This window comes from Wyeomyia smithii, chromosome 3, assembly GCF_029784165.1.
Source record: "Wyeomyia smithii strain HCP4-BCI-WySm-NY-G18 chromosome 3, ASM2978416v1, whole genome shotgun sequence".
NCBI classification, from domain to species: Eukaryota; Metazoa; Arthropoda; class Insecta; order Diptera; family Culicidae; genus Wyeomyia; species Wyeomyia smithii.
In genome coordinates, this window is record NC_073696.1 from 217,968,634 (window position 1) to 217,994,902 (window position 26,269).

Here is a 26,269-nt window from a genome sequence, read left to right on the forward strand (position 1 = left end):
AACGGAACGCCCGCGGTGCCGAACACGTGAGCCGAAACGCTACCAGTAGGGTCTACTAGTAACGATGTTTTTTTTTCGCATGTGTGTCTCCGACAGTGTTCATCTGCGAGGAAACGAGCATGAAAATTATTCAGTGAAGATTGAGACGGTAATGCTATCACATAAAGGTACGTTATACGTTTCCCTCTAATCTGTGTTCACCTTATTACTTGTTCTCTAGTAGAGCCGGCAGTATAACGTAGAAAAAATCTCATCACTTTGCCTTTCGTTTAGGTTTAAGGGGCCTCCAACGGTTGTTCGAAAGTCAGGATAGCAAGAGAAATTAAATTTATTTTCAGTCCCTTTCAGCCCCCAATCCACTACTTACGGTTGTGACTGTTTGCAGTTTGCTAGTGATGAAATCATTCCCCAAATCTCTAGAGATGCAAATTCTTTTGCAACCAGGTACTCACCGGCATACTAAACGAAGTTGATTGCTTTTGGGAAACTACTCGGGCAGTGTTTTTACCGAGAGTGCGTTTTTCTTGTACACTGCGAAACCGTTACCCACCCGAATGCAGTAGTAGAATATTGTTAATACATCCTAGACCTGCCGAGAAGCGGTGTGCATTATTTGCTGATTGTTGAAAATCTACTTCAACAAATCTCGGATAGCCCAATTTGGCCTGCTACAGTTCTGAGAGTCAAAGGTAAAACATAAGCTTGTATGCGAGTTAGAGAAAAAGTTTTTGCAAGAGAATTTCACCTTTATGATTGAAGAAGTTGCTGCTCGAAATGCAAAGCAGAAAAAATGTTAAACATTGAAAAACATTTTCAAGAGCTGAAAACTTTACTAAAAACGATTTCGAACGCTGGAATAAAGAGATCAGAACCGACTTTGAACCATTTTTGGCATTTGTGCAATCAAATAAATTTCGAACTGAAGAAAAAAAAGCTCTGTGAAAACAACAAAAATTGCCTGCACGTGCTCTAATCCAGAAATGGTTGATGTTTACGATGGCGGTGTTGATATAGACCAATTAAAGTGAACTGTGAACTACAGCCCAGGAATGGTAGTAAAAGCATACATATTGATCTATTTTAACCTTGGTTTCTGGTTGACAAATCCCAGGCAAGGCGGATGTTAAATGTATCGTTTTACCAGTACTGTCAATCATACGAGAACATGCATACATACATGTTTGTACCGTCAAAGAACTTTTACTCGGTGTTTCGATGCCATACTTTGTCACACAACCGAGATAGTCACAGTCTATAAAATGCCCCGAAGGGTGTATAGAGGATATCGACTTTAAACTACAGCTTGAATCTGCTTTCGTCGTCAACCAGGAGTAGTGAATTTTAGACTTTGACTTGTTTACCAACTCAAATCTGCTAGAAATGGAATAGAATTAATTTAAGAGATAGGCAAACATTTTATACTTTGTGTTGTCATTAAAAGAAAGCTATACAGAATAAAGTTGAGTGAGTTTTCACATAAAATAAACGTGAATATGTTTTAGAGTGTATGTTCATTTATTTTCAATTGACGTATAACCCATCACTCAATTGCTACACTTCTGAGTACAATCGGCAATCGGCAGAGTGGCTTTTGCCTAGTAAAACATTGAAAAAAAAATACTATTGTACTTCATTGGATCGATTAGACGTTGAAATAAAAGTGAAACGGCAGCCTATGACGAAGAAAAAAGTGCTCTTTCACCAATTCAACAATCCCGCTCATACCGCTCGTGATACAACCTATAAATTGTAAAAGATGCGCTACAGCCTGATTCCACGCCCCCCGTGTTCACCAGATTTGACCCCGAGCGACTATTTCAGTTTTTTCGGTTCAAAATATGCAAAATATGTTGTCGCGACAAAAGTGTTGGAGTAAATCTTACGCTTCAGGTTCGCATAGATATTCTCGATGAGACGCGGCTAGGGGACGTTCACCGACCAGGGTACCACATCGATATTATAACGATCGGTTTGAGCAGTGCGCCGACGCCCAATCCGACCAGAACACCGCGTCTTCGCCCTTATGATGTCTTGATTAACGACGCAGCTTTCGGTAGGCACCTCGTACTATGAATATCCCCGTTCACGACCAGTCCGGAGCGAAAGAAGAGCGGCTTTGACATTCCCTTCTCGTTGATCGTCAGCCACAACAGCACCTTTTTGAAGACTTTGGTGTGTGAAATAAACTTCACCTCGGAGCTCATTTCCTTCGTGGGGAAAGTAGAATACAAAGTGCCCTGCCAGTCGTTGCCATCCAGAGTGCGATAGGTCTAGTTGACTATTCACCAGGAAAATCGACTTGACCATCTTGTTCAACTGTTGCCGTTGCCTCATTGTCTGAGGCCCTGAGACCAGTGGGCGGGACTGCCGCTTCCTGACATATATGTCCATGTTCGCCAGGTACTGTTTCGTTTGGTCAACCTTCCGATCGAGCGCACGCAGCGATGTAGCCACTTTTCTCACGGTCTCCCTCTGCAGCTAATTGATAGAGCAGTCAATTTTCGTCAGTTGTACAGTAGGAAAACTGATATATTCTTCATGAAGATGGCATTCATTGATAACGAAAAAATTAATGAACTTTAATGAATGGTCTGTAATCGTCTTCCCGACCAAAATTTTTCACAATACCGGAACAAGAGCGTTGTCAGCCTTAAAAAGGTTTACCGTGAACTTTTTGCTTAGATTTTTGTTCGGTTTAGTTAGAACTGTACAATACGCTCGCGCAATGTTTCTCGTTTCGACGCCATTTTGAACAGAACTGAACATATATAAACAAAACAAAAAATATTGGCCAAAACGGAAGGAGAGTTTACTGATACATATTCTCATTTCTCCCTGAATGGTATTGTTGTGGAGTAAGAGAAAAATCCAAAATTATTGTTACCATCCGATAAATGCATAATTCTAGATAAGTGGTTTCCAACCGAAGCTCCGCGGCTGGCAAGAGGGCCGCGAGGCTCCTCTAGGAAAGCCGCGAAGCTCTTGGTAAATTTGACAAGTAATAAAAATTTCCTTCTAGATACATCTGTGAAACCAGATTTTAAATTATTCTGCGTATTAGGACCAAAATGTCGATTTTGCCCCAATTCCCCTACAATACAAAAATAGGTTTATCTGCTGACATTTTACGTAGATCAGACACCTACCATTCAATATCTGAGAGTTCTTTACTCAAAATAAGATATAATTTGACTACCACTTTAGGATATTAGAGAATCACCATTAATTCTCAGAAATAATCGATATTATTTTGCTTTGTGAGATATACTAAAACTATGCCAAAACCGGTTTCGTAGAATTACCGTTTTGAGCTCAGTTTTTGTCCGATTTGAGATCTGTTTTTTTTTTCAAAAGATGGGAAAAAAGATGCTAATATGTGGACAAACTCTTAGAATTTTGATATTTTGTCTTAAAACAAAATGGCATCGAAAAAACATGAAAAATTGCCGATTTCTCAAAAATTCAAAATGGCGCCATTGTTGTCCCTTAAGTTGAAAACTCGGGGAAATTTAGTTTTGCATAAAAATGCACAAGAAATATATATAGAAGCCAAGGCAGAAAAAAGTCAATTTTTGTTGCACTGTGTTATCTACAACTTTGTCAGAGAAACTATGCCATTCAAACAAACCGTTTTGACTGTAAAAATATTTTTGATTCCCCAGAGAGTGGTCTATTGAAAACTAAAAATATTTCTACAGCCAAAACGGTTTGTTTGATTGGCATACTGTCTTCGGCAAAGTTGTAGATAACATTTTTTTCCTTCCAAAAAAAACATGCCCAACAACAAAATAAATTAAATTTTTTTTTTCAAAATATAATAATTTTTTTTCTTGATTTCTTCAGGATCGCATCGATTGCGTTGTTTAGGTTATATTCTGTAGTTTTTACATAAAATAAGAATTTAAAAAAATGAGCTTTTCAGATAATTAATTTTTAATGTTTCTTTTAACTTTTTTTAAACAATAAATAACTTGTTTAGAGTGTATATGTATCTTTTTTCGCAAGAACAAAATTATTATCTACAGCTTTGCCAAAGAATGTTGTAAGACGAACGAGCTGTCAAAATCTACACCACACGCACCACATTGACGGGTATGACAATCGGGTACAAAGAAGAACGTGTTCATTTTGATACAAGTTTCATTTTCTTTCGGTAAATAATAAATTGGGATTGCTCCAAAGTTGCATTATTCCATTGATTTTAAACCGGAGATTTGAAGGGTATATAAAATTAAACATAAACATAATGTTTTTTTTCTTTGGACTCTCACAAGTCAAATGAAAAAGTTAGCCAACATTGGACTTTGAAAAGAGATTTGGCACCTCTAATATATAAAACTCAGTTGCCAATCATTTTCAATTTTCTCTTTCAACTATCGCAGCACTCTTTCAGATACACAAGATTTTCGTCCTAGTAACGTGCTGTTATACTCAGTTAAAATTATTCGCGCGCATCGTTCGAATCAAACCAAATGATCTTCAACGACGAATCCAACCACCTGATCTTCACTGATCTTCGTTAAAGTGAAAACAAAAAAACAAACAGCAAGCGTTATCAAGACGAAACGTCAAAACAGATCCAAGCAAGAGTGAATCCAAGAGAACAGTGGTTAAAATGTATCCCCGCGGCTATGTCATTTTATTCCCTTATTTTCGAAAATTGCAGATTGAAATTTCGCCAAAACCGGGAGAAGCGGTGGTTGTTTCTGGTAGCTGGTAGCACGTCGTTTTTAATATGGATGATACAATTGCTATACGCAGAGTATCTGCAGAGCAATTTCACAAAAAAACGGACAACCAATTTAATCAACCATTTTGAATTTGTCTGAAACTTTGCGTAGACGTTTCTATAGGCAAAAAAATGTCATTTTGTGCTATTGGTTGAATTTTTTGGAACACGACTCATTTTTGAGAAGCTATTGAAAAATACTATTTTGGGAAGGTATTAATGATTACAAATATTTAAAGGGCCAAAACGATTTGTTTAATCGGTGTGGCGCCTTCAGAAAAGTTGTAGATAATAATTTTATCTTTCCGACAAAAATGTACACTCCAAAAAAAATATCTAATTTTTGAAAAAAATAAGAGAAAAATTAAAAATAATTATCTAAAAAGATCATTTTTTTCAAATCTTATTTATTTTTATAAAAACTACAAAAGATTACCTAAACATGCCAATCGGTCCGATCATGGAGAAATCCGGGAAAAAAAATTATGATTTTTTTGGGAAAAAAATCGACTCATTTTTGAGAAGCTATTGAAAAATACTATTTTGGGAAGGTATTAATGATTACAAATATTTTAAGGGCCAAAACGATTTGTTTAATCGGTGTGGCGCCTTCGGAAAAGTTGTAGATAATAATTTTATCTTTCCGACAAAAATGTACACTCCAAAAAAAATATCTAATTTTTGAAAAAAATAAGAGAAAAATTAAAAATAATTATCTAAAAAGATCATTTTTTTCAAATCTTATTTATTTTTATAAAAACTACAAAAGATTACCTAAACATGCCAATCGGTCCGATCATGGAGAAATCCGGGAAAAAAAGTTATGATTTTTTTGGGAAAAAAATCGACTCATTTTTGAGAAGCTATTGAAAAATACTATTTTGGGAAGGTATTAATGATTACAAATATTTTAAGGGCCAAAACGATTTGTTTAATCGGTGTGGCGCCTTCGGAAAAGTTGTAGATAATAATTTTATCTTTCCGACAAAAATGTACACTCCAAAAAAAATATCTAATTTTTGAAAAAAATAAGAGAAAAATTAAAAATAATTATCTAAAAAGATCATTTTTTTCAAATCTTATTTATTTTTATAAAAACTACAAAAGATAACCTAAACATGCCAATCGGTCCGATCATGGAGAAATCCGGGAAAAAAAGTTATGATATTTTTGGGAAAATTTCGTGTTTTCAAAATGACAGTGACGCTCAGAGAAAGAAAAAACAACGCCAGTAGTCAATGAAGTGTAGATTTATGCTCAAAATTTCAACAGGATGCGCAGTGCACTCAAAATCAATCACATTAATAACAGAATAAGTGGATGTTCATACTCAATCATCCTAGCAACGGAAACGAACTGGAACGAAGATATTAAAAGTGAATAAGTTTTCAACAGTTCCTTTAATGTGTTTAGGAGCGATCGTGATTTCTCACTATCTGATAAGGAATCAGGTGGAGGAGTGCTTGTGGCTGTTGGGGTTCAGCATGATTCTGAGCAAATCATAACCCAGAAACATGCCGAAGATGTCTGGGTTAAAGTTGAAGTTAAAGGTTAAATTTTCGTATCTGTTTACTTTCCACCCGACTTTGCCAAAAAGCAATCATATGAAAAAATTTTAAGGACGGTAGAATTAGTGAATGATGAGTCCGACACTAACTCAAAAATTCATATATATGGAGATTTCAATCAAAATGATACTGATTTTATTGTAAATGATGATAATGAATCACTTTTGCTACCTGTGGTGGGAGAAAACGAAACTCTGCAATTTATTTTTGACGGATTTAGTCAACTTGGATTAAATCAGGTTAACTCAATCCGGAATGAACAAAACTGTTTCTTAGACTTTTTATTCACCAATTGCACGGAAGATTTTAGTGTTGACAAAGTAGAATACCGTCATACCTCGATATAAGGCAACTTTATTTTTATTTTCGTTACATTATATCGAAGCAAAAAAACATTTTTCTTTAATTGATGCAAGACTGTTGATGGTTACCCAAATATGCGCGAAAATCCATTTTCCATCACCTATCAATATTTTTAAACCTTTCTTATGCCCATTTAGAAATATTTTCAGAAGCAAAAAAATTTTTTTCAATTGATACACAGGATACTCAAAGAAGCGCGAAAACCTATTTCCCATCACCTATCAGTATTTTTAACCTTTCTTCTGCCCATTTAGAGAAAATTTCAACAAGCAAAAAAATTTTTTTTTCTAATTGATGCAAGACTGTGAATTGTTACTGAAGGATGCGTGAAAACCTATTTTTCATCACCTATTAGTATTTTTAAACCTTTCTTATGCACATTTAGGACAATTTTCGCATTAGTTTCACTAATTTTAAAACTTACTACAAACATTTTTTTGAAGCAATTTATACCCCGAAAACAGTTGCTGTATCATTTATTTTCAATTTCAATACATTTTCAAAGTTACGTTATATCGAGGTAAAAGTTAGGTTATATCGAGTTACGTTATATCGAGGTTGCCTTATATCGAGGTATGACTGTATCCCCTATGGAAAAATGAGAAATTTTATACTGCAATCGAGTACTCGCTAATGATTGATACCGAGAGATCACTACCCTCTGATCATGAGCCTGAATATAAATATGACTTCACTAAAGCAAATTTTAAAATAATCAATCGTAAATCAACAAAGAAGACAAATTACTTCGGTAACTCTTGTCAACGATTTAGTCTCACAACGCATAAGTTCGGAAAATTTGCTTGGAAAACTCAACTTTTATGCTCCTACACGCTCATTAAGAACGCGAAAAATTTTTGTATTAAATTTTTATAGAACAGAATATGCCATGGCCGGGCCAGGTAATAGTATGATGAGTCTTTTCAATAAATATTGTGAAGTTATTGATTTACCGATGTCACGAAATGCTCTTAGAAAAATATTGAACACTAGAATTACATAACTAGGGTAACCGCTCCTATATTCATCTCAGTATCTTTATTCATCCCATCACGCCTTTTTGATCAATTTATCGTCAAATTTTACCATAATTTCAACGTAAAACATTCAGCCACTTGAGAAAATCGAGAAGCAAAAAGATTTACTTGCAAAAATTTGTAGAAATTTGACGGTAAATAGGACAAATGAGAGAAATAAGATGAATATTGGTGCACCAAGCTGTTGAGATGAATAATGGAGCGATTACCCTATATTTGTGATGTTTGCAATAGTTTTTAAGATGTAGTCTACTATGATTGACGAAATAAACTTTAAACTTTTCTGTAGAGAGATAAAATTATAATCTACAACTTTGCCGAAACATCACACCGATTTAAAAAACCGTTTTGGCCCTACAAATATTTGTAATCATCAAAACCTTCCCAAAATAGCATTTTTCAAAAGCTTCTCAAAAATGAGTCGTGTTCCAAAAAATGTAACCAATAGCACAAAATGACATTTTTTGCCAATAAAAACATCTATGTGAATCTTCCGGAGCCAGTTTCTTGTGGCGTAATATTTTTGTCCATTGTTGTCGTCGATCACTTTTTCGTTCCACTCAGCCGAAATGAACCTCACCGAAACACTTTTTCACTGACACTGACCGATGACTTGACAATCTTTGTTAACGAATAACGAAGGAACGAAAAAAGAGTATATGAACATTGCATGGCAGTGAAATATTCCATAGGCATAGTAAAAAGAAATAAACTGATTTTGCTGTCTTGTTTCCATCGCATGAAATATAATGAGGTGTTTCGGCAGTTCACTTCCATGCAAAAAGTGGGAAGGGAGAACTCTGAAGGGATTGTAAAAAAATAACGTTTGTGGTTTCACTCAAGAGTGTCAACAAATATCAACCCTGGCAGTGATTAACATAGCAGCGTTTCGTTCGCGCAAAATGTACAGTTTAAAGTAAACAAAAACATAGAATTACAACATCAATAGAACGGTGACAATTTACCCGTCAAAACTGTTCAAAGTGATCGTCTGTTTCCGATTATCTCACTCCATCCTAAAAGCGTTGGCTGAATGAATAATCCCTTATCGTCCTTACTAAGTTTGTCCTTGGCAAGTCGAACTACACAACCCTCGACAATTATTTCAGAAAGTTACAGCAAGGCGAGTGTGGTATGCAAGCCAAAACAAAACGCTTCCAGCTGTTTTGTGGTTGTTTGGAGTAAGGTGTTTGCAATTAAGATTTGACAACTGGTTAGTCACTAACTAACTGTGACTATCTTGCAACTGGTCCGTAAGTCTTCGTTCATTGCTAGGGGAGACTGTGAAACGTCCTGCACGTGCACCGACTGTGACGATGGCGAGTAACTAGACTTCCACGTTTTACTTCCGCACGCCACGGCTGCCCGTGTAGGATTTATGCTCTCGGCTCTAGTTGACAATTTGATCATTAGGTGCTGTGTAAGGAAACAAAACAACACCCTTTTCTGGAAGATGGCTAAGTCGAATAGAATTGTAGAATGATTATTCTCTAATTTGTTTGCCTTGTAACACTGTCTGGATAAAAATAACTTCTGGTGGTGTTCGATTGAATTATTAAACCACAGGCTTAAAAACCTAACATTTATACGGTGTTTGTCTCATAGAGAAGTAAATTGAAAATAAAGCTGAATTGCTATGAGTTGAATGAATGGATTAGCCGTTGTTGCTGTACATATTGTATTTATTTTTTACAACTTAGGTACATGGGAAACACAAAACATAATCGTTTAATACGCGCTCTAAATCAAAAAGAAAGTATTGAAACCTTTTGTTAGCTTTAGTGTTGGTTTGGACTATCTGATTTGTCAGTTTTACTATCATCGCAGTCACAAACAACAAAGCAGATAGTCTCAAACGTCTCTTTTCCCTCAAGACCATTTGATTTCTTACTTGTGATTGCGGTGACTGTCGGCCCCAGAGCTTTGTATTGTCGATCCCTTTTTAAATTATCTTTTTGTCAATCTCAGGAGATTAATTTGCTTGTCCACACATCGGCGCTCAATATTCGTGAATGTTGTGGTAGTGGGAGTTTTCATTGAGGTGATTCCATGTTTCTTTCCTATGTATTAGATTAGGAGGCACTAATGAAATTTTTGAATTTCAGGAAGCCAAAGCCAAAGTGCTTTTTGCCGTTGAGATAATATTTCTATATTTATATAATATTTATATAATAATTAATAATCACTAGTTCTATTTGACCAGCGCTTCGATACAGCAGGCTATATTTTCAATTAGGGTTCAAAAAAATGTTTGGAGCTTGATGTTTTATAAGTTTGTTAAGGAAGCTTTACGGAACAATATAAAAAGAAAAGTTTTTAAAATATTTGTTTTTAACACATCTGATGGAACGATCCCAAAGTAATTGAATTTACCACTGCATTCACTAACAGGATTTTCTTTTGTCATGATGCACAATTAGGTGAACCATAAGAATTCGGGCCGTCAGCCTGGTGGAAACTGATTGTTGAGGCAATCTTGGACAGCTTTTCGAAATAGCAGCTAACTTTTCGCATATACGAAAGATCGTATTATGTTTGAACATATGATGCATATTGGCGTATAAGTATCTAAGGTGTACTGATACAAAAATATAAGGGTGATAGAGGTGAGAATAAAAACTCGTGGGAGAGCTCATCGATCCCAAGCGATGAAGTAGGTTTGGCATGAGGATAACGAGAATGTTAAAGAAGATTAGTAGATATGCGATGGTGACCGATGTTGTTTGTCCATTCACTTCAGAGGCTGTCAGATTGGAAGAGATTATTTTTCGTAGGCCTTCCCGAAAAAATGTTAGAATTGTGTGCATTTTTTGTATTGGAATTTCATTTATGTTTCGTAAATAACTAAAAGCGACAAATACCCAAAATGACGCTTGCGCTAGGATTGCCACAAATAGCGTTGCGGTTACCGTCAGAAGCATTGGTAATTTTATACTTCATTGATTAAGTCAACGGATGCGTAACAGCAGACAGCTGTCACGAAACAAAAAAAAGCCTGAGCAGGTACATGAGCGATAAATAATCACTAGTCTACAGTCTGAGCTTCAAAAATGTGAACGCTCATGTGGAAAATACGTTTCCTCCATTAGCCCTTATTCTGAGAACCTAGAGAATACAGAGGCGTCACAGTGGACCTTTTGAAAGACGACAAATATAAATCAAATTGGTAGTTTTGCTGTTTTGTATAAATACTTAATGAGCAACCTGGTTGGCTGTGACAACATGAAACACAATTCTATCTATTCCTCATTTTTACCCACAGCTTGAAACATCGATGAAAAATTGCCCAACAGTAAAAAGCCCTGTTTGGTTCCGCCGGAAATCCGATTGACACGCTGCAGTCAGTTGGCCACATAGGCTTTCTGTTTATTTTTTTTCTTCTCTTCGACAACCATGTTGAATGAAGCATGATGTTGCTTCCGTAATCCGGATTATATGGTCCGGATCATGTATGTTATTGACGCAGTAAGCTCACACAAATTCAAGAGGAGGGATGATTTTTGGATAGACTGTTACCCGGCGGTATGCTTTTGGTTCAATGAGCAAACATTAGCTGCAGGATTGACACTCGGTGTGGATTCATGCAGTGTGGATTTCAACCATAAAATTATTTTATAGTGTACTGGAAAAATATTTTAAAAAGACATATATATATTATATTTTAAAAAGATTCATTAAATCCAGAGAATGTGCTGCCAGCCTCCTGATAGAGTAAATGCGAAATCCGTCATTGCAGGAAAATAGCTTAAAACGAAAACTTTGAACATGAATTAAGACTGATGATAACACCTATATCATACCCCTGGAGATCAACATTGAAATGGACAAAATAAATAATACACAATATTATTTACATCGTTGTCGAATTTAAAAATTGATAATTTAAAACTATTCCAGTGGTAATATTTGGTCAGCACTGCATTTTGTTAGTTTTGTCCAGTAGTTTGTATAATATAATTTCCACACATTCCATTGCCTGAACACAATTTGGTAGATCCTATTCTTTTGGAATAGAAAGTTTAGCATGAAATCCCTCAGAAATAAATTTCCACATGATACATAATTTTGCTTACTTCCACAAACTTCCTACACTTGAAGACATCGTAAATCATAATTTATCAATATTATTCCCCTTCGCTGTGAAAAACGTTGAAAACTCATTGCAATAAATTTTTAATAACACGTAAATGATTCACTGGAAATCCTCCGGAGATCGGTTCCGGTTAACACGCTGCCAGTTCCAACGAACATTAGATTAGAAATGGTTCATATAAAATTCATCACATGTAATCAAAAACAACTCTCCTAGACCGGTGCGGTCTGTGGTGGGTGTATTGAACAGCCTTCCAGTGTATTATTGCCTCTAGAGATTCCTGGCAATCCCACCGTCATTCAATGGGTTGTTGCTCGATGCTAGCGTTGTGAGTGTTATTGAGCTTTCTCAGCCTCGTGCCAACAAAAAGATAATCCTCCACGTCATAAACTAATAACAATAACAAACCATCAGATTCGAAGCGATGATGATGACGATGATAGACCAAATAAATCCAAGATAGGCAGTCGAACTAGCAACGCTAGTAACAGGTCATGATACTCTCTGGGTGAAATACTTCCAATGCGATGGCTCTCCAGGGGTAACTGACCGGAAGCTGGTTTTAGGCTTTATCTAAAATCAGCTCTAAATTAATAGCATTTTCCAAACATTTTTAAAATATATATCCAGCGAGCAATGTTAACAGTTGATAGTATCTAAATTTGTAACCGTGTCCTTATATAGAACCCACTACCATGTCTGTACCTAAAAAGCAAGCAGAGATGGCTTCCGCTGTGCAGTGTATTGATATGGGTGGAAAAATGAATGGATAAAACAACAGAATGAATCTATTTATAGGCTATAGACACACTGCGATAAATGAAAATGACGCGGCGATTTCCTCACTTATCGTATAAAGTCGGCATTCCTGTGAGATGTTTCTCCGGTCAGGAATGTTACACAAATAGTGTTATCTATGCGGTGCCTTTTCTTGCGACTCTATCGTGATCAGCTCTTTCGAGCGTTTGTTCAGTAAACGAGCAGCATTTGCATTGTTGCCTGTACTAGCAGATAGCTGACTGTATTACATCCACGATAACTTGTAGGGCTTACTGCTGATCGTAAAACTCGTAGTATGTTACCCGCTGAATGATAGTGAATTTGGTAGATTTGTGTGGAGGATTTTTACTGGTACTACACTCTAATATATTATGTAGGTCGTCTCATTTTAAGGGGTCGCGAACAGTCCGGCGATAACTATTGATAAACATGTTCTTAGGCTGTTTGACGCTGAACTTAAGACTACGTCTTACTTTAGTAAGCTGGAATGGTATGAAATCGATAGATCGAGAATCCGCTGTAAATTTTCACAGTCAGCAGCAGATTTTCAGTTGAAATCAAAAACTGCGAATTTCAATTTCAGCACGAACGAGCTAAAAAGGAAAATTACTTACAGTTACAGCTCCAATCAGTTCACAAGTGATAATGTTGACTGGCAGCATAACTGTGATTTCGCATACTCTGCATTTGTTTTGCTGCTGATATTTATGCAGTTAAGGATATCGATGCTTATCTACTTCATCCACTTCATGCAATGCACAGCAGTGCTGGCGTCACACTATTTTCCCGAGTGGGTAGTAAGGAATAAGGATGGTTCATGGGTGGCCTTCCTTCGGTTACCCGAAATAATCGCCATGGCGAACGTAAAGTTTGAGTTTGAGTTCTTTTTTCGTTGGAGTAGATCTTACGCTTCAGTTTTGCCCAGAAACTCTCGATGGGGCCAGCTAGGAGGCGCTCCATCTCCTTCAACGATTGCCTCGAGTAGTGGGCCGACGGCAGATCCAGTGTTTTCGCCCTTATAGTATTTCTTAATGAACGACGCAACTTCCGGTAGGCACTTCTTACTATAAATTTCCCCGTTCACGGCCAGTCCAGAGCGGAAGAAGAGGGGCTTTGACACACCCTTGTCGCGAACCACAGCAGCACCATCTTGGTGGAACTTGGTGTGTCAAATGAACTTCACCTCGGAGCTCACTTCCTTCGTAGAGGAAGTAAAATATGAAGTGCCCTGCCAGTCGTTGCCATCCATGTTCACCATCCGTTCTTGACGCGGCGGGGTACCGTTCATTGAACGTGCACACTTCTGAATGAAGTAGTTCCACTGTTCTCGCCATCACGGTTAGAGCTCGAGTTAAACTTTTTCTACTGACTCATGGGTTATTGTGACTGATGCTACAGGTGCTGTTTTGTTAGTTCGTGTAAAGGTGAACCCGTGAAAAATCGACAACTTTTGTGCCATTATTTAATTTAAGTTTAAACGTTAAGTAACCCTTCAAACGAAAAAAGTCTCCACCCAAAATTTGAACTTAGGCGGAAATCTGTAGCTTTACCCGGGCAGGAGAGCATAACAAAATCATAACTCATCAATAACATATTTAGCTATGAGGACTTATCGTGTTATTCGAATCAATACCGAAGACTGACGTTATTTTGAAGGAATTACTCAATGAGAACCCATGCCAAAAGCAAGGCGCCACACTACATCTGGGTCAGAATCCGTGAAACGGATCACTAAAAATCGTGATGTCTAATTTTTTCAAATAAGTATTAAAAATTTCAAGACTTTCACCCGAGAAGTTGATTTTCCAATTTTTATTGAATTCGAATAAGTTTTGAAGTTGTTATTGTCATTTGAAATTTAGACATAGACATATCTTTAACCCGTAAAGACCCGGGACGGAATTTGTTTTTTGAAAATGCTCGTTCTCAGCACTGGAACGGCCGATTTGGGGAAACTTGGAATTTTATTCGAGGGGAATAGTTGCTCTAAGTTTTGGTAAAAGTGACACCTCTCTGGACCACTCCCCGTTTTAGTGAGACGCAGATATGTCTGTGTTTTTTTTTTCTAATTTTTCAAACAGATTTAGCAAACACTGGGAATCTTCATACGTACCAATTGTCCATGTATCAAATCATGTCAGGTGGATGAAATATGGTATTTAAGAGTGAATTTTGGAGTTTCCAAATTATTTCAGTACAAAATCACAAAAATACGTATTTTCATAAAAATCAAACAACAAAACCGTTTCTCAAATTTTAAGGTCTACATTTTTGCGGTAAGGTCTTCTGAATCCATACGCGATTAAATATTTATTTTAACATGCAAACATTTTGAGAAAAAACAGTTTAAATTCACCAAAGTACGTATTTTCATGGAAACCTGACTTTCTCAGTCTCCCGCGGTAGGTTTCAACTTAGTTCTTGAATTTTCAAGCACTATATTAACGTAACGTCTTCTGAATCCAAAGATGGTGAAAAAAAATTTCTAGCATGCACAGATTTGGATAAAACCAAGTTTTTATAAGAACTCGTACTTTAGCGAATTCAAACTCGTTTTTCTCTAAATCTGTGCATGCTAGAATAAATCTTTCAGCATCTTTGGATTCAAAAGACGTTACTCTAGAAATATAGAGCTCGAAGATTGAAGAGCCAAGTTGAAACCTACTGTGGGAGACTGAGAAAATCAGGTTTCCATGAAAATACGTACTTTAGCGGTCATCCACAAATTATGTAAGGGTTTAGGGGGAGAGGGGGGGGTATCCAAATTTCTTACGAATGCTTATGAAAGGGGATTCAAGAAAATCTTACATAAGATTGAAAAATTAAAAAAATAACTGAAAAAAAAGTTTACAAAACTAAAAAAAATAAAATTAGTTGAATTATTTATCCCTGCGATCTTAACAGTTGAACCTTGGGAAAGCAGTGAATTAGCCGTTGCTGGGTGACTGAGTGCTTTATTTCATTTCTACTTAATTTTGAATTTTGTTTACTTTAACATAGTATTAACTGTATTAACTTGTTTTGTTTTATCCTCTACATGTGAAAATATTTTTTTCCCTAAAAAGACAATCTTACGTAAGATTCGTGGAAGGGAGAGGGGTAATGCAAAATCTTACTAAGCCTTATTATGGGGGGGTCGAAAATTTCGAAAAAAGTCCTTACATAATTAATGGATGACGCCTTAGTGGATTTAAACTCGTTTTTCGCATGCTAAAATAAATATTTCATCGCGTATTGATTCAGGAGACCTTACCGCAAAAATGTAGAGCTTAAAATTTGAAGAACGATTTTCTTATTTGATTTTTTATGAAAATACGTAGTTTTATGATTTTGTACTGAAATAATTGAGAAACTCCAAAATTCACTCTTAAATAACATATTTCATCCACCTGACATGATTTGATATATGGAGCAATTGATACATATGAAAATTCCCAGTGCTTGCTCAGTCTGTTTGAAAAATTAGAAAAAAAAAAACACAGACATATTTGCGTCTCACGAAACCGGGGAGGGGTCTAGAGGGGTGGCATCTTTACCAAAACATAGAGCAACTATTCCCCTTGAACAAAATTCCAAGTTTTCTCAAATCGGCCGTTCCAGTGCTGAGAACGAGCATTTTCAAAAAACGAGTTCCGTCCCGGGTCTTTACGGGTTAAAGCTATTGCATCGAAATTGATTAAATTTTCACAGCAGATGCATCCTAAGTTGTAGTTTATAATTTCTTTTTTTTTTGAGAAAATATCTTTCAATAGTAACTATTTAAAACAATATGTTGAAATCTATGTTCTGGGGCACTGAAACAAAAAAACCAAGGATTTTTGACAAAATTCCGAAACTCTCCTGAAAATTTCGTGTTGGTGTTATTTTTAGTTCGAAAGATATGGGCTTTCAAAGTTAGTACTGCAACGCATTTTCAAGCGAAAAACGCTCCTAAATCCAGCTTCTTTCAGTTCTCATACCAAAAAGTGCACTCTAATGGCTAAAAAAATACAATTCTGTACAGTGGTCCCTTAACTAAATTTTGCATTGTTTTTTAGTAAAGTGTGCGGGTAGACTTGCGGCATAAAGTATACTGTCTTAATGATTAAGTTCGGTAACAGACTAAGACTATTTTGCCCATTCTGCGGCTAAAAAGCATTTCTATCAAACTAAATTTACAAACCTTACAGAGTTTTTGCATATAACTGAAACTGAGATTGTCAATAGTGGTACTGCTCGCTCGTTTCTCGCTTGAAAATGCGTTGTGGCACTAACTTTTGAACACATGTTTTGAACAAAAAATAACACCAACTCGAAATTTTCAGGAGAGTTTCGAAATTTTGTAAAAACAACTTGTCATTTTTTTCAGATTTTTCCAGTGCCCCAGAATATAACGTTTTAACATAGTGTTTTAAATAGTTACTATTGAAACAAATATTTTTTCTCTAAAAAAATATTATCATAAACTACAACTCAGGATGCATCTGCTGTAAAAATTTCATCAAATTCGATGCAATAGTTTTGAAGATATGTCTATTAAAAAAGAATATTGACCTAAATTTCAAATGACAATAACAACTTTGGAAAATCAAATTCCCAAGTGAAAGTTTTGAAGTTAATACTTATTTAAAAAAAAATAGACATCGCAATTTTTAATGATCCGTTTAATGAATCCGTTCTTGCAGCGTCCATGTTTCATGTCCGTAAAGAGTAACCGGAAGAATAAGCGTACTATGCAGCGCTAGTTTTGTGCGAGTTTGCAAACTACAGGACCTCAACTGGTTGCGTAGTCCGTAGAAGGCCCTATTCGCAGCCGCAACTCGCCATTTCACTTCGCGGCTCATATGGTTGTCAGTGACAACTTGTCACATGTCACGAGCGTACCTTGATAAACGACCACATCCCTTTCAATCTCCTCTTCAGCACCAACATAGTCAGCCTATACACCAGAGAGACGCCGAGACACTCACCGTTATAGCAACTGTCAACATCAAAACAGGCGTTCTGTTTAATTTTGCATTGCCGTTATCCGTTTTGATTTTGACAGTTGCCTTAACGGTGAGTGTCTTGTCATTTCTCTAATATACAGGTTCCCTACACCAACACCACCGAAACTCTCATGCTCCCTGTCAGCTATCATGTACTTTGTTTTGGCAGAGTTAATGCTGAGTCACAACTTCGCCGCTTCTCTCTTCAAAGGCCTCAAGGCCTCTTCCACGGCTCTACGATCGATATCGATAATATCAATGTCGCCGCAAAACCAAGGAGCATGTAAGATTTCGTGATGATCATACCGTTTCTTTGCAAGTTTGCCCTTCGCACTGCACCTTCAACACCTTCAAGGGCGATGTTGAATGGTAAGTTATAGAGCGCATCCCCTTGCTTCAGTCTATTGAACGCTACGAACGCGACTCTGTTAGACATCCGCACGCATGATTTTAATTCCTCCAATGTCGTACGACTCAGCTTAATTAATTGGTTGGTAATCGGCTGGACGCGTGTAACTTGAGACCCTAATGTGTCACTCACCTCTGTCCAGTAACTCCTATCCCAACCTCCACGACATATCGGCTGGGATACGAGTAATCTTAGCGTAGATCGGGTAACCAACCCCCGGTGGAAAATTTGGTCGTTTGATGGCTGGGAAGGGGGATCGTGCGCAGCTCTGTTTCTATGTTAGGGGCGGCGTGCAACAGCGTCTGACCCGGAGCTGGTGGCTGTTTCCCGCCAGCTGCACACAAGATGGCATCCCCATCAGCAGGATGTAGTTATCGCGACCCTGGTAAGGTAGCATACCCGGATTTGGGTGTTGGGGGTCCCGAGGCAGATAGTTTCGTGGGGCCCTTTTTCCTTAGCAGATGGACTGGAAAGACTGGAAAGGGCTGGAAGGTGACGAGCAAATAATGGCTCACTTACTCTTACAATCTGTTATACTTTCCATTGGTTGTTGCATATCAGGCCTAAGACTAGAACCCGAGGTATTTGCCTCCGTTGCCCCATCCCCCCCCCCTTTGATTCGAACATGAGCATACCGAAACCTCTCCTAACCACGAACGACGAATTTTGAATTACGGATCGGTACAATCGGCAAAGACCTAGGCTACGAATATAGAAACATAAAACGGTATACGATTGGAAATTGGGTACTTGAAAAGTCCGATCTCTCAATGTACCGGTGCGAGCTGGCTTGCTTGCTTGTGAACTACAGCGAAGGAGCCGCATGCTTACTGTGGCTACATGTTAGAACAGGGGGATATGCAGGGAAGTGAGAGCTTCCGAAAATAGAGTCCACCATCAGAAGAAGCGCGAGCACGAAGAGTAGGTGCTCACCAGCGAAGATGACAACTTTGCTAGAAAAGACGTGGGGAGCTTCTAACAGGCAACAAAGTCAAAAGCAGATATTTTCCTGTTCCGGCGATGTGTAATGACAAGGACGGCAACCTGCTTTCGAATGAACAGACGGCTGCAGCCAAGAGGAAGGAGCACTCTCAGGCGCTATTGAACGGCGAAGGGCAAGAGGCGCAAAACAGGAACAGGATGAGAAATAAGAGCGACGAACAAGCTGCGGAGCCACCAAGGCAGGAGGAGGTTCAAAAGGCAATTAATGAGCTGAAAAACGGCAATCCATTGAACTAGTAGTATGACAACCTCCATTAGGGTAGTTTGGGGTAATTTGGACCCCCTAAGGAAAGCTCCTGTTATTCCGTAGCCTGTGTTTTCTATCCCATAAACGTAATGTATTATAGTAATATTAACCTGTTTGCTATTTTTTCTTATATTTTTTTTCTTCATCTATGAACCTGTTTGCTATGTTTTTACACAAAAAAAAAAATATTAAGGTCAAAAGAACAAAAAAATAACGAAACTAAAAATAATGATTTTCGGACATAAAAAAATCGTTTGGGGTGAAAATGGACAGTTGTTGGGGTAATATGGACAGTCTTTGGGGTGATGTGGACAGAGTAAAAAATGTGAGTATTATAGTATTAATGGTTGCTTAATACACTGTAGAAGGTGGTATTAGGCATACGGAATGTAGGTGCAATTCTTGGGCATTGCACAATGATTCCATATAGGCAAAAAAAATCCCCTTTTCCAATTATTTAAACTAGCGCGCGCGACACATGTATGTGTGTGTGAGTGTGTGTGTGAGTGTGTGTGTGAGTGTGTGTGTGTGTGAGTGAGTGTGTGTGAGTGTGTGTGTGAGTATGTGTGTGTGAGTGTGTGTGTGTGTGTGTGTGTGTGAGTGTGTGTGAGTGTGTGTGAGTGTGTGTGAGTGTGTGTGTGTGTGTTCTTTATCCGAAGTTCATGAGAATCTGATGACATACAAATTTTTGGCAGCACTTTGAATGTTGCTGTGCCAGGTAATTTCAATGATTTTTATGTTCGAAAATCCCAATTTGAGCTTAACTTCGAATACTTGTAACTCCCTCAATTTTGATCTGATTCTGGTCAACATGTTATGTTTTGATGGAAAACTTTTTTTTTATTTTCCAACGTTTACCAAAAATACAACCAGTTTTTAAGTCAAGTGAGTCTTGTGAAAGAGTTCGGAATGATCAGATAATCAACAGCCTATGGGAAATTTACTGTACTTTTACAATTTTTGGATCCCGGTTTGCATATCGTCACTCCAAATCCGTGAAACGGAAAAATATATAACGAATGTACTTTGACGTACGATTCTTTATTTTTCATTGAAAGACCTATCAAATACCTTAAATTTTACATTAAATCTTTAAATCGGTAAAACGGCTCAAAAGTTAAAATTTTTTTAAAAATGATTGTCGATTTTGGGCAACCCTAATTCAAAAAGGATCACCATAAGGACCAAACAAAATAATTCGGGTATAAACATTTTCGATAAAAAACAAGTATACCAATGTTGAGCATAATCTGAACAAAATATAAATCCGATAATAAGAAAGGTTCAACGGCATTTTAGGTGAATAACACTTTCTGACATCAGAAATGAGTTCAGCACCCCCAAATTGGCATTAGACGTTTTTTTTTTCAATCATTTCAAAAAGACTTTTAAGTTTTTTCCAACATTTGTTCAGAAATCCGCCACTGTGCGGAGGATTGAAAACACTTAGTGTACAGGTAATTCATTCCGGATCACCTGCAATACTTTTTACAGTTCATCCTTTGTACATCGCCGTCTGTCCGTCCGTTTTTGTATGCCCGCGGTCAGTCCGACAAAAGAATTTACTTTAAACTTACCTGACCATATCACCCCAAAAAAACTGTCCATTTCACTCCAAACAGGACGCCTTACAAAAAACGCAATTTTTTCCACTTTTTCTTCCATTATGTTATCGTAATCTACTATCAAAATGTAGCCTTCTACTAGACAAACACGGCTACAAAGCTGATTGGACTGAAAACATTGAAGAAGTTCTCAAAAACCCTTGAAAACACGAGCGTAAAACTTACAGTAAAATCAACTTTTGAAGTTTCCTTTGTTAAAATTGGCACTGCGGTGACTCTATCACAGCAAACCATGAAATTTTTATGTTAGGTAGGGTTTAGTAGTTCAAGGAAAGGATAAAGTAGTACACGGAACCCACAAAAGTCATACTTTCCAAGATAAAACACCTGTCCATTTCACCCCACCCTATATGAGCCGTTGAGAGCAAAAGTGGTACATGTGCCATTTTTACACTTTTTGGGTTTTTTGCATAAATTGATGCAGAACGCAATAACGTACTCGAATATCCAAGAAAAACCGAGATCTAATCACCTAAACCAAAGTTATAGCCAGAACAATTTTTAGTAATTAACATAATCACCATTTCGTTGAGAGCAAAAGTGGTACATGTCCAATCTGTGCATATTAGATGAATTGCAAGTCGAAGATCTTAGGATATAGGACAATCATGTCTTCAGCAAAGTTGGTCAAGTGATTGAGCAGTTTCAGATGAAGATCCGTCTGTTTTGGAATTTTCTCACTACGTGGCGATAGTGTACCCGTGACTATTTTGTAACAGAAAGAGTGTCATCTATTTCAGTATCAACTCGTATGCTGTGGCCAATTTAAAAGATAACTCTCTGAGGTCTTTGATATAGAAATATATTTACACACTGGACCCAGGTTTGGCTTTAGGCAGGCCACCGCTAGCCTTCCGGTCAATTTTCTAAAAAGATTCTAGAGCTTCCTATTTTTTTCGAAACAGCTTCTGCGGGATTGACTAGAAACGAAATGATTTCACCGAAAGATCCGGAACTAGCTTAAAATGTAAATTTTCAAAAGTGTTCCTAAAGCTTCCTTTTGTTTCGAGACCAATTCTAGAAGGAAAATGATCTTTTAACGAAATATGCTCCAAGATGGCCTACCATAAAAAAGATTAATTTTTAAGAACAGTCCCACTTTTTTCTAAACCACTCCCAAACGAAAATAAATGATCTCAGAATGTTACTCAAATTTACCATCAGATAGCCCTCCGAAAGAACCGGAGTTACCGTAAACGAGATTAATTTTAAAAAACAGGTCCTAGTCCCATCTGCATAAGGTGTATATTTTTCCAAGGCTGTATCATATTTTCAGTTCACTCATTTGTCGCTCCTATAACTACATACACTGTCTGCTTTAATGAATAGGTTCTAGTATTTTCCATTTTTTTTTTTTCGAAACTATAACATGCAAAAATATACCATAATATCAAAAAAAGCCGAGATCTGATAACTTATACCAGAGTTATAGCCAAAATAATTTTCAGTTTTCCTCTTTCCGGTATTTCTGGATCTGGAGAGCAACCGGTAGTCTACCGAAAGTTGAACCTGGGTCCATCGTGTAGTTATTATCGACCAAATAGCAATTCTAAAGATACCAGGGTATTTTCCTTTGAATTGGCCCCAGTCGACCTAGATTATTTAAAATGTCTTCTGTTACATATACACTAGCGCCACAAAGTGACAGAATTCCTCAACAAACAGATCATCATTCTATAGTACTCAATCACTTGAACAACTCTGCTGAAGACATGAATGTTCTATGTTTTAAGATTAGCGAGCTATAATGCTTCCTTCATGCTTAGACTGGACATGTACCACTTTTGCTCTCAACGTTTTCTGGTTGTAATTATTTTTCCCATAGAACAAAAGTGGTACATGTGTTTCCATTGAAGTTTGTGTAAGTTTCTCAACCAGAACTCGTTATGCTCTCATGTACCGTCTTTTGAAACCTTTCCAGCAATGATTTAGTGCAGTTATGTTGGGAAAAATTGTTGGAAATAATTTACTATTTGTGTGTTTTCGTTGATCGCGTCTCCTGAAAAATTTACTTAATGGCACATGTACCACTTTTGCTCTCAACGGCTCATATGTCAAATCCATCTAATTTTTAGTTGAAAGAAAGAATCCAATGAACTAATAGTTTGACTAAATGACAACCTACATCAAATGACAAACCCATTCGCTATTTCCCCTCGTGGAAAGCTAGTTTGGTGATTATGTTGATTTGCAATTCTTAACTCCTTCATCGCCTGCTATGCGATTGTACTATGGGCATGTCATTTGTCGTTGTTTGATGTTTTTTCCTGGCAAATTTTTATTGAAAAAAAATCAAGGTATTTGTAAAAAAAATCAAGGTTATTATCAAGGTATTATGAAATTCAAGGTATGTAAAGCTTATAATCTGTTGTGGCAACCAATACCAATAGGATGCCAAATCAGGCCAGAGGAACATCGGACCATCGCATCGTGAGCCTTGAGGAAAGGAAGGAGCCGCTTCTGGAGGCACTCTTTCAGATACACTAGCACATTCATAGTGCTATCGGTGACGAACGAAGTGCTCCGCTTTCCGCACGTGCAAACGGCTTGCCAAATCAGAAACTTCTTGGCGAATTGCGAAACCTTCTGTCCTCAGGTCCTCGGGAACATCAAATTTATCCTTGCCCGTCACGTACAGGTTCCCAGGAATCTGTTTTGATATATGTCACATCATTCATCACGCAACAGTGTGGCTTGGTCTACTTTTGATCGTACAGTTCCCGCGCACGACTTTTCCCGGTCGTTTTATGCTTCTCGTCTCGATTTGGGGACTTCCGGCTCGTGTTTTGGTCCTCTGCACGAATAACTTGCAACTTTTCCGCCACATTTCGGACCGATGCGTTTAGTTTGCGTTTGACGGCAGTAGCCAGGAGCTTGTGATCGATTTAATTGAGTTGAATGCTTTTACGTCTGGATGTAGGCTTCCGGTCCACGATCAGACGTTCTTTGAAACGTTTTATCATACCGGATACCGTTGAATTCGCGATTCCGGGTGTCACAGTGCGACAGATGCTGATTTTCAAAGTACCTACTCGTGTAAAACTTTTTCGCGAACGATATCATCCTATTCAATTTCCGAATGGTTCTACGTGTTTTCTTCTGGAAGACATCCATCTGCAACGGATTCGGTATTGACAGATCAAAGTCATGTATGTAGAAAATCAATCTCACATGCTGATTCTAATCGCATTCGTTACCTACTTTCGTTCATTTAATATGTCTTTACCAGAAACATGTCTCATGTTTGATTTATAAAACCAATCGACCGTCGACATTTCACTCGGTCGGCACATTTTTCTCATCGAAAAATCAGCCAGAGTTATTCATTTGAACGAATAACAGATTCTCTCCGTTGACCTCTGCTTGTCCCTTTGAAGTGATCCGATAGTAAAGTATGCGTTTTATATAAGTTTTGATTGAACTGTAAACAAACACAAGCACAGGTATCTTTGAGGGCGATAGCCTTCTGCCCTGGTTACGCTCTAATGAATTGCCGGCTGTGCTTATTTCTTCTCGCTTTGAAGTGACAGAAAGCGATAGGATGCTATCAGCAGGATAATGGGCAGAAAGCAAATGTTTACGACAAACTTTCTCCCAGGAGATGTTCCAGTCTGATTAGGTGTGTAAAAATAAGAGTTCCAATTGGAACTTCCAGGAATCAACACGGAACGGGAAGAGCTATAGAAGCAGAAGCTGCTCTTTCGCTTTAGAAAACTTATCGATAACTTATGTTTAAATTGATTTTTCGCATGGAAAATTGAAACATAACCAATCCCTGAATATAATTTTATTTCCTCATTATGGGTGAGCGGCTTAGGTTATGCCTAATTTGGCTTACCGGTATTTGATTTTCCGGAGATTTACTCAACAAAAAACGGCAAGCCTCATGCTATAATTCAATCAAACTCTTATCAGTTCCAATTGGCATATCGCAGATGGGCTTGAACGGTGTGTTTTGCAGATGTTCGGAGACCTATGTTTGTTCTATCTCAATTTTCAACCTTTCGGTGGTCAAAATGTCAAACTTCTTTAGTATTCACATTAGAACTGTTTTTCTAATATCACGAAAACACAAATTAGGTGAATGCTTTTACTCCATATTGAAGATATTAATAGTCCAGAGAAACAATGTTCAGATCATATACCCAATCCCACTTGTAATTATCAGTGTAAATCACGTGTCATAAATTAATCTATTTATGTAACATGATAAGTGCGTTTATTTGTTTGTAATGAATTATTGCGTGAGCTGTGTGGGTTGTATATATCTGCGAAGCGAGGTTCAGTGTCTGATATAGGTATATATTTCACTATGATACATTCTTGGCATTTCACATCGTGTCTACTGCTGTCAGCCGATATCCGAAAAGGCAACAGCAAGTTGTTGATTCGAGCTATGATAAGATAATACCACAAACCAATTGCCACTAAGTGCTGAAAACACTTGAACACAGCCAAAAACCCAATGGATTACTGACCTACACAGCGAGATATATTGAAAACCACTTGTGCACGTGATGGCGACTGCCAAAAATTCGTCTAAAGGATCGATCGATACCTGGTATCGCTCACCATAGCGGTGAATTTTTATTGATATAATAAATTATGACTGCTTCATGCTTATGCCTACCAACGGAGCGAAGCTGTTGCAGCTGTGTTATGAGATACTCGATTTTATTGCGGATACCTGACACCGAAATTCGTGTTTCATCAACTCATGCTTCTGCATCTATTTGAATTTTCCATGAAAGATTGAAGATGTAAAACGTATTGTCTTACGTGTAATACCGTACCAGGTTCAATCATAGCTGGTTTAAAGCTATTTTAAACCCGTTTTCAAAAAGATTTGAGCAATCGAATATGTATTGAAAACCTCTGCAGCAGAAAACTATTAGGATGCATTTATCAATCACCCGTAGTCGACAAAATGTTCTCCTTTCTGCCGGGCAAAAAATATATACAGACTCCACTATCGTAGGTAAAACTTTGAAACGGAATATAATGTTTCATATCCCAAACGTCGGAGTTGTTTCGTCCCTCTCGAATGAAAACTTTATTAAAACCCAACATGCATTTTGTTTTGACGTAGAACTACGTCTTACGGCAACATATACAGGGGATTTCATTACAGGGATCCAATTTCAAAAACCAAAAACATCGAGAGCGTCACAAAAATTGTCCATTTTCAACCGTTTTAAGCTCAGTCAGTTTCCAACCGATTTTCGTCATTTTTGCAGTGATCGATTGGAAAATCAACCAAGCACCCGTCCAAATGCAGAAAGTTGTAATCTGATTGTTCAAACGATTGTACTATTGAACATTGTCAAGCCTTGTCGAAACGCAAATGTCGACCTCTGATTGGTCGCACAATGCTTCTTTCCCTAACAAGGTCGACAGAATATACCTAGTTGACTAAGAATGCGCGCTTTGTGTTTTATGTATAATTCAT

General features: G+C 37.4%; 1 protein-coding gene across 2 annotated transcripts in view; it reads left to right on the top strand.

Moving 5' to 3' along the window:
- LOC129730481 (uncharacterized) overlaps nt 1-26,269 on the top strand; it is a 106,669-nt gene that overhangs the window by 33,920 nt on the left and 46,480 nt on the right. The window contains exon 1 of one of the 2 annotated variants that reach the window (XM_055689828.1): nt 148-167. The exons of the other annotated variant lie outside the window; for it this stretch is intronic. The gene's annotated coding sequence lies outside the window, so the exon portion shown is untranslated. Of the gene's footprint in view, nt 1-147; nt 168-26,269 lie in introns of those variants that run through there. 2 annotated transcript variants of the gene reach the window in all.